The sequence below is a fragment of the Melozone crissalis genome, unplaced genomic scaffold (assembly GCF_028551555.1).
Source record: "Melozone crissalis strain CALT ecotype California unplaced genomic scaffold, PUWL_Pcris_2 ptg000006l_1, whole genome shotgun sequence".
In the NCBI taxonomy this organism is placed as follows: Eukaryota; Metazoa; Chordata; class Aves; order Passeriformes; family Passerellidae; genus Melozone; species Melozone crissalis.
Window position 1 is genome coordinate 49602044 of NW_026535784.1, and position 9877 is coordinate 49611920.

The following is a 9877-nucleotide window of genomic DNA, read 5'->3' on the forward strand; positions in this document are numbered from 1 at the left end:
AAAAACATTCAGGATAGAATCCCAAAATCTTTTGTAAATGCAGGGAAAGAAAGGAGGGAGACAAAACAAACAAACAAACAAACCCAAACCAAAAATGCAAAAGAACGCAGCAACAGAAGTGGTAAGTAAGGATTCACATTACACAGCACATATGGATAAAAAAACCACAACATACATCTTGCTGAAACAAAAACACCCAAACAACAAAAACCTGTGCCCTTTGAAGTGAGTGGTGGGAATCTGCACCATTTTGAAATCACAATGTTTCGGTCAGTAACACACACATACAAGGGCAAAGCAAAAGGAGTTAACATGATCCCTGAAATTCTCAACTGTCTCCATCAGTGAAATGTATTCAAAAAGACAGGTACAAAGGGTGCTTTTTTTATTTCCTTCAGCAGTCTTTGGAACAGAAAAAAAAAAATTAAAAAAAATTGTGGGGGAGAAGGAAAGGGGAAAAAAAGAGAAAAAATCCAGAGAGCTACTGAAAATGTCCTTACAGGGTCAACTGTCACGGGAATGCATTTGAGTATTCAAGGTACCCACCCATGCAGAACATCAAAAACTGGGCTTGGGTCCCTCCCCTACTCTCACGGGCTTGAGCCAAGGCTTGGTTTGTGACACTGAAGAGCAAGGCAGGGCAGTGCCTCTGCAGGGCTCCTAAAGAGAGACCCACTGACCAAACAGAACAGGGCCACTGCTTCTGCTTAGGGCCTCCCTTGTCTCCTGGTGTCCTCCAACATAACTATTTTAGCCCTAAAAAACCAGTTAACAGCTCAGCAGCTCCCAGTGCTGGGCTCTTCTGAGCTCAACTCCCCATCTAACCTAGGCCTGCCCAAAATTAGTATTAGCAGCATACTTGTAACTAACATGCCCCTTACTCCTTGCTCAAAGGAAAATGTTGACTTTCTCAAGTATGCTGCAAACAGCACTTCTGCAACACACTGAAGCTTCTCTTCCTCACTGAGGGCAATGAAAAAATCTCATTAAGGCAGGCTTGGGATCAGCAACTTCAGAATGGAAAAAGCCTGCTACAACAAATAAGCAAGGACCAGAACTGACTCTGATAAAACATGTGGTTGCTCAACACATCTGAAAATGTGGTTGTTCTATTTTGGTGTTGGACTATTAACCAAGCAACTCAGTTAAAATTTTACAGCTGCAGGCCCTGCACAACTTATTGTCCATTACTGCACCTACCAAAAAACAATCAGAAAATAAACAGGGAGAGTTTCCAGCAAGACAATTTAAAAAAAAAAAAAAAAAAACACCAACTCTATGCATCAGCACCATCATTTCACAAACAAACCTGTGTATGCACACACATGGACATACACATGTGGGTACATTTATGTTTTGGGTATAGGTGCAATTCTCAAATTTCACCTAAAGCCAAAACTCTGTTTCATTTCCCCAAGTTTGACAAAAAAATCAGAACTGAGTCTGTTCCCCAAATCATAGTATTTATATGTCTATATACGTGCCTCCCCATGATAAACAGATGTTCTAAGACTGCATTAGTCAGAAGGTTCCTATTCCCCGAACTTTAAACAGTGCTCATTCATGTAGGGGCCTCACCTCTGTAAGTAGATTCTTGGTTTCTAGGGAGTGGCAAAGGGACTTACTGTAAAAACTCATATATATTGTGTGCAGTGACTCTCACAAATTAATTACTTGCCCTTGGTACAAAACCACTAAGAGTCTTACCCAAAGGGGCCAGGTTTAGACTAGACCTCCTTTCAGAACAGTGCTGTGCTGTGTGGCACCTTTGAGCAGGACTTTGCAGTAGGGCAATTCAGAGCTAAATTTTAAGCATCACTTCCACAAAAGCACAGAGAGTCCTATTTCATTTCATTTTAACTTTGGATTGCTGTAAGAAAACACTCATGTTGGTCTTTTGTATTTATGACACCCTGTTCTAAGTTTTAGAAACACACAGCTCTGTTCCAAAGTTCAAAATCAATGACTCTACCTGATATAAATCAAAGCAACTGCAATCAAATCAGTAAAGCTCTCACAATTAATAGTAGCAAAGCTATAATCCAAACTACTCAAAACACTGTGCATAATATTTCAAACCTGCTCCCTGACAGGTACCCACTGTAATGAATCGGAGTTGTGCTACAGGCCTCTGAAGCATTAGGTTGTAGCCACTGAAATAATTCCTGTGTAATTACTCACATGTTGACTAACGTGCTTTAAAAAAATAATTTTCAAAAATCCTGGCAGAGTGAGCACCAATGGATGCTCTGTAAAGGTTTATTACTCTTAGGCATTTAAATGAAATCTACAACTGCATATTGCCTAACTGGGACAGCTGCCAAACTCCTCTTTGCTTTTTTCAGAATGGTGTTTATTTCATGACCCTTGAAACTGAAAGCTGTCAAGCCTCAAACAAAAGTGTCTTGATTTTAATTTTGGACTGTTTTCACAAACACATTTTAGAAGTCTACACAGATTTCTACTCTTCCTCTGTGTTCATTGCTTTGTTTGGCCTGAAATGCCACCTCTGGCAAAGATATTACAAAACAATTACTAGAAACTTGATGCTGAAGCAGGGGAATGGTTTTGAAAAGATACCTCATCTGAGATTCTGGAGCTTCTCTTCAGAAGATAGCACATGTGAGATTCCTGAGCATCTTCCCCTCACAGGGAAGCCAACAGAAGCGCTCCACTGACTACAGTGGGAGCTCCCATCACAGACGTAGCAGTGCCTCCCTCGGATGGGAGTGGGCCTGAAGAAGTAGAGATTAAAAGCTCAAAAAGGGAGGGGAAAAAAAGACTCAGAGGAAAACAAGGGTTTCAGGCAGGCTGAAAAAATCCCTCACTGAGCACCACTTAGTAAGTAAAACTGTGGTCCACAACACTATTAAAATGACATTTCCTGAAAAGACTAGCTACCTTACTATAGTTACAGATGCTTGGTGCAATGACTGGTAAAAGCATCTGCCTTACAGGCAAAGTCAGAAGGCTCTCGGAAAAGACTGCTGAAGTAAAAGCTGTAGAGCCAAGGTGTCTTCAGAGAAGTTGTCTTTAAAACGAACACTTAGCTTGCAGACAGGAATTTCAGACTGCACTGTAGAGATTATCTAGTGAGGAATGTAAAGCAAGCATTACACTGCAAACCTGGAGGCCAAAACCAGGCAATGAGATAACGTCCTAGATAGGATCACATCACAGATTTGAGTAGGAGGTGGTTTCTTTGCCATTACAGTAGGCAAGAATTAAAAGTAGATGCTTAAAAGCAAAGTTCTCCTTCTACTTCATCAGACTGTTCTGGGAGCTTCCACTGACACTAAGCATGAGGATGAGATCAGGGAGTGCTGGAGCATCTCAACACCTACAGAAACAGGACATACTCACATGCATCCCAAGCAGGGATTAAAGAGCCTCACAGTAAGTGCTGGTGAGGAGCGTGACAAACATTTGGCAAGGCAGGCATGACCCCAGGAGACGAGGCAGCCAGAGGCTAGCACATCACACCCCCTCACTGGGACAGGTACATTCCTTCAAATACACCAGTGCATACTGAACTCCTGCAATCGACAATTTCTAGCTCTCCATCCTGCAACTGAAAGCACTGCCTGAAGACATAGCAGAGACTGAAACGTGGATGTACACTCAGAATTTGGCATCATGGTGCATTTTTCATATTCCCATCCCAGCAGGAGCGCATCTATTGAATGAGAAAAGGACCAGCAGGGAAGAAATGGGCGTCCATAAACATCTCTCCAGAATGTCGATGCTCACCAGCACATCCTACTCCAATAAGCAGCCCATCAGAAGGGGCAGACAAAACCTTCTTTATTTTGCAGGGCTGTCTTGATATTTCACTACAGTCCTCAGCAACCCATCAATATTGTGATGTCTATCTCTCAGATGATCGCCACTCCAAAAAAAATTAATTTTAGAGTTGTTCTTACAAACCTCTTGTGATATGCAAGATGCCTCTAGGGAATGAAAATCTTTATCAAAATCACTCCAATTGCAGCATTCAGCCGTTTTTCCACAATCACCAAGTAATATAATTACAACAGGAAAAAATTAAAAGAAACTTATTTAAAGCATAGAAATCCTTATTCCTATCCTCCATGCTTTAGCTTTTCTCTGATCCATTCTTGCTCCCTGAATTCCATCTCTTTCATCAATCTTTAACCCATCTTTTATATTGTGTCACGCATTAAATTGCTTCCTAGTCAATCTACACCAGTCCCAACACTATTAGTATTAAAATTATTAATAAATCACCCATTCCTAGGACTTCTTCATTTACAAAGACTTCCCTCCCCCGTGTGCATGAATAAACGTGTTGATGATGCATCCACTCATGCTCTGAATGTGAAAACCCTGACGGCAGCATCAGGCCCTCCAGCTGAGCGCTGCCCAAAGCTAAAGGTCATGCACATTCCTGTTCAGTCCTGGCTGATCATTCGCTCTACCTGCCTCTAAATATCTATTTATGTTTCCAACAGCCCTGCAACGCTGGGCTGAGACATCCAGCTCATCAGTCAGCTGGCTGGATGTGCATGCCTGCATTTTCACCTACAAACCTGCTTGACTTCCCTCCCACCCAGCAAAGAGCACCAGCTTCACCTTTCCACCAGCAGGCACTGGGCAATTTGCTTTCTGTTTCAGGAGGAAAAAAGCCTTTACTGCAATCAGTGCTTGCACAGGCAAGCTGAGCACCTCTGCCACATCACCCCCAACTGGGAGGAAGGACGTGCTCCCCATGGCACCCCAACCTGGGGGATGCACAGCAAACAAAGGAGGGGGTGGAGGGCTGGATCCGGCAGGGCACAGGGACAAATTCACATATCCCAGGCTAACGCATAAACTACTTCATCTCCGGGGGGCACCAAGAAACTGAAACACCAGCTCCCACTCTTGTCACAAAAACACATCTCCATGAGGACTCGGTAGCCTCAACTTAATAAATAGCATTAAAATCTCACTGCCTGCAAAGCAGCACTCAATGTTTTCACTATCATCAATCTACACTGTCATTTATCTTGTTCTGAATTCAATGCAAAACTAAACATACCACCCCAACAAGAAAAGGGAAAATGCATACTTATTCAATGACAGAAATTATTTGGAACTCACAGGTGAACACTAGCTTTACAGAAAGTTCAATCCTTTTGGAAATAAACATACCAGAGATTTCTACCCACTTTATTTTTTGCTAGCAGGTAACAAGACAGCAGTCACTTTATAGTAAACCAAGCCTAAATAAGGAAAAAGTACTCTTAAAGTACTCTTAAAGAGCAGGAACCAGAGCAGCCTCGACCACAACAAGGGGGTCTGACTCCTGTTCTCTCAGAGCACTTTAATCTTTAGGAAAAAAATACAGCTTTACCATGGAGCCCTAACCTGAACTTTGTCACCCAACATTGGCATAGATCTAAAGTGACAACTGCAGACTTTCTGACAGCAGCCCATTTTAACCTGTAACACCTGGTTTACTCCCATGAAAAGCTCCATGGAAGAATTCTTCCTAATGAATGCACAGTAGAAGCCTGTTCGTATTGCAGACCCCTGGAAATGATGATAAATGAGCTCTACAAAGCACATGCTACTACTCTATACCAAGCAGGCAGCATTGGCTGCGCTCTTAAGAGGCAGCATTCCACAATGAAAATGGAATTTATTTCTTTTCAACTCCAGGGAAGATTTCTTTCTGGTCAGCTTCGACAATTCTGATCCTACACTCTGGAATAATAAGTGCTGTAATACAGAGAGAAACTGCAGCCGGTAGACTACCTCTCTGCCTTATATCAAGAAACAGATGGCATTTTCGCCTTTTCCCTCGCATCTCAGCCTCCCTCTAAGCAGCTGGCTGCCTGGAACCAGAACTGTGAGAGTGGAAATGGCAATAACTCCTAAGGAGTGATCTAAACAGGAAAGTAAATACAATAGACATGGGCTGTTTTGGTTAAAACGATAATGAACTCCACAGTTGACAAGCAGAAACAATACACTGCTGTTGGCCAAAATACGAGTTGTTTTAACTACCGCAGAGAAGAATCTCATGCCTATCAGGAAAGGGAGAGAAAGAGAGGCTCCTTTCCTACCTCGCCACCCCTCAAGCAAAACCACACATCTGCCTGTCTGCAGGGGAAAGGGTAAGGAAGAAAGCCCAACTAAATGTATTGGAGGTCAGCGTTACTTCCCTGGACAACTCCGGGTGCAAGTCTACTGATCAAACTCAGTCCTGGAAGACAATCCCCCAAATACCCAGGGCACATCTCTGGGGTAGTGTAGCTACATCTTCATTAGCACTAAGGGGCACCAGCTGGAGGTAGGCTCCTTAAACTGGGAAACAGGGCTGCTCTCCGGCTGATGGTTCCTCCCCGCCATCAGCCTTACAGCCGGTACCTCCAAGTTACGCGGTCAAATGATTGCAAGGGGAACACAAATAAATAATTAAGGGAGCAAATAAAGCAAAGGGTTAAAAGGAAAGCGGCATTAAAAATGCAATTCCAGCTATACATACCGGCCCTTGCTCAAAACAAACGCCAGCCCTACACTGATTAGAGGCAGCAAAGGCAGCCTCACGGGCAGGAGGTGGGAGCTCCGCACATCCCTACCTACACCGAACGCTCCGCTCCCCGGCTGCACGGCAAGGCGAAGCTCGCTCCCCGCGTCTACCTGTAACCCTGGGGGCTGCTGGATTCACACCTCTGCCCAGCCCCTCACATCCAGCACAGGCAGCCCCCGACACGCACCCCCAATTCGGCAGCATCCCCCCTACTCATGCCCCCCGATATCCAAGAAAGCAATCGCTTCTCGAGGAAGCCTTCAGCGATTAAACAGCAACGCAGATCCACGGAGGAGCGGGCATGAAGACGGGGAGGGGGGGAGAAGGGGGGAGATTGAGGGAACATAATGAAACTCACGAATTCCTCAGTGTAACACCAGCAAACCCCCCGGTCCAACGTGGTGCCTTTCATAGAAAAAGACCAAGAGAGAGCAAGAAGAAAACCTACCCGGTCCCCTCCATCTCCTCACAGTCTTTGCCACCCTAGCTGCCCACAGCCAAACCGGGAGCCTACAAGGCATTTCCAAACAAGATGCACACCCCTCGTCTCCACTGTCGCCCAGCATGCAGACCCAGAGATGCTCCCCCGTTACCTGGAGGATCCAGCCCCCCTGAAGACACACTACCCTTATTAGAGCATAATTCAATCCAAGCGTCCAAGCGTGCGCCCAGGGCGGCCGGCACCCTTCAGCCCAGCGCAAGCGGGCAAGGGAGCAACTGAGGGCCAGGCAAGGGCTGCCGAGCATCCATCCATCCGCTCCTTAGTTACCTTTAGTCACCTCCGGCTCCTGAGATGCGAGTCCCCATCAGATCCTCAACAACCTGCAGCAGGGAGCTGCTGCCACAATCCAGCCATTAAAACCAGAGGTGGGAGTAGGAAGCAGACCTGGCCACAGTACCAAAGCCCCCAGCCAGGAGGAAAAGGGGGCCGGACGAGAAGCACGGACGTCCCCCTCAAGCAAGGAAAATTTAAAAAAAAAATAAAAAAAAATAAAAAGAAGTAAAAGTCTTTCCTTTTTTGCCGTGTTCTTCTGCTACACAAGCTTCCTCCCGGAGGATGAGTGTGTGAGGATGGGGGAGGCAATCACTCCCTCCTCTTCCCCGCCGTCGCCGACCCCTCTGGACGAAAGCCCCGCTCCGATTTACCTCCTCCAGGTGGGCAACTTCAGAGCAAGGTGATGTCTCCGGAGCCGGCGCCACCGGCCAGGCGATTCGGATGCGGCAGAGTCATTGCCTGTGCTGCTGCTGCTGCCGCCGCCGCTGCTGCTGCTGCTGAGGAAGAACAGCCGCTGCCGAAGAGACCACCAAAAAAAAAAAAAATAAAAAAGGAGAGAAATCTTCCACCATCCCCCTTTCTCTCTCTCTCTCTCTCTCCCCTCCAGCACCAGCCGCTCTTCGCATCCGCTCCCCTGCCCGCGGCCCCTCGCTCCGCCGGGGCTGGGGGACACAAAGGCGCCCGCGCAGAGGGAGGCGGGTGGTCCTCAGCCCCCCGCGCTCCGCAGACACCCTGGATCCTTCCTCCTCTTCCTCCTCCTCCTCCTCCCGCTGCGGAGACCGGCAGCCCCGGCGCGGCGCGGCTCGGCGCGGGCGGGCGGGCGGAGGGGGCGGCTCCGCGGGCGCGGAGGGGGCGGCTGGGCGGGCGCGCCCCGCGCGGTGCTCAGCGGGCGCGGGGGGGCCGCATGGCCGCCCCGCCGGCTCGGCACGGCTCGGCTCGGCACAGCGCACACGCTCCGCACACGGGCAGCGCGCTCCGGGCCGGCGGGACCCGCGGCATCCGCGTCCCCCGCAGGGCCGGGCCGGGAGCGGGCAACGGGGCCCGGGGAGGAGGCGGCGGCGGGCGGCGCGGCGCTGCTGCCCTGCCCGGCGGCGGCCGCACGGAGCCGGGCGGGCGGCGAGCCGAGGGGCGGGGGAGCGCCGAGGGCCCGGATCTGGGTTGCGCGGACGCGGGCTCCACCTAGCAGCCGGCCGGCACCGCACCGCACCGCACCGCCGCGCCCGCACTGCCCCGCACTGCCCGCACCCGCTGCGGTGCCAGCCCCCGGCCCGCACTACCTGTCCCGCAGCCCCTCCCGAAGGATCCCGCACCGCCCGGTTGGACGCTCTGCCCCTGGCTCCCCTGCCAGGTAGCCAATGGCAGCCTCAACACTGGGCACGGACCTCGCTGCACACTGGATCTCCCACGTCCCGATTGGCCGCTTGGAATTTTGTGCCCATCCGAGCGGCCAATTGCAGCCTGCCTTTGCGGCACCGATTCATCGCCTGTGCGGTTCCCTCAGCCGCGATTGGGTGCTCTGCCCGCTGCTGCCCTCCCAGAAAGCCAATGGCAGCTTGTGTTTCCAGCTCAGACCCATTCCCCGCTAGATTCCCCAGCGCACCATTGGCCTCTCAGCCTGTTGTCCCCATCCAAGCAGCCCATCAGATCCTACCTGCTGCTCAAGGATGGTCTCCCTGCTGCCCAGCACAGGGATGGGGCTCAGGACAGCCTGGCATCAGCTGGGGCGGCAAGACACATTCTGTCCTTGCCCTGGCACCCTCAGCAGGTGGGAAACACAAATCCCCTTGTCTCCTAAAAGTCAGGAACCTCCACAAAAGAGGATAAGAAGCCTGTGTTTGTGTTAACATTTGTAATCTTACATGCTTACATGGGATCTCTGGAAATAATGGTGCTTGACTGAAACATGCTAAAAACTTCCCTCACCAACCAAATTGTTTGTTTCGTTTTGGTTGGTGAGGGAAGGACCTAAACAAATGAAGCTCTTTTAACAACAAAACAAACAAAAAAGTAGATTTCAGAAAATCATAGTTTTCTAATTGCCTGAGTGCAACACACCACGCTTTATCCCAGTTACCAGACCTACCTGAGGAGCTGCTGCTGCACTCCCAGATTTCACTCTAGCCAAGACAGCTGGAAGGGCCCAAATGAGGCCTCCTGGTGCAACCCAATGGAAGATCCACTCAGTTAATTATCCTGTTCAGCTTTTTCCTTGACAAGCTCTTAAGTATCCTTGATGATGGAGACCTTGCAAGGCCATTCTTTTAAATGGGATAAGGGAATTAAGTAACCTTGTTTGTTAACTCAGACCATGAGTCAGGAAGATGCTCACACATGTTCCTAGCTGAATTGCTAGTTAGGCAGGCACAGAAATGTGTATTTAAGGTTAAGAACTGCTATTCTGGATGCATTGATGTGCAGTGGAAAATTAGTACCAATAAACATAAGTGCTGTTTTCCCAATAATAAAATCAAGGCCCGTTCACTGACACTGCAAAAATAAACAAAGAATATCAACTGTGGTCAGGGAAGGGAAATCTACAATTTTTAACAGATCTATCTCAACCA

General features: G+C 48.5%; 1 protein-coding gene across 16 annotated transcripts in view; it reads right to left on the bottom strand.

Moving 5' to 3' along the window:
• ADGRL3 (adhesion G protein-coupled receptor L3) overlaps window positions 1-8066 on the bottom strand; it is a 490221-nt gene extending 482155 nt beyond the window's left edge. For 15 of the 16 annotated variants that reach the window (XM_054296033.1, XM_054296021.1, XM_054296027.1 and 12 more), the window contains exon 1: window positions 7308-8066. The gene's annotated coding sequence lies outside the window, so the exon portion shown is untranslated. Of the gene's footprint in view, window positions 1-7131; window positions 7199-7307 lie in introns of those variants that run through there. The other variant, XM_054296018.1, reaches the window with a different exon arrangement.
• Window positions 8067-9877: the final 1811 nt, after the last annotated feature.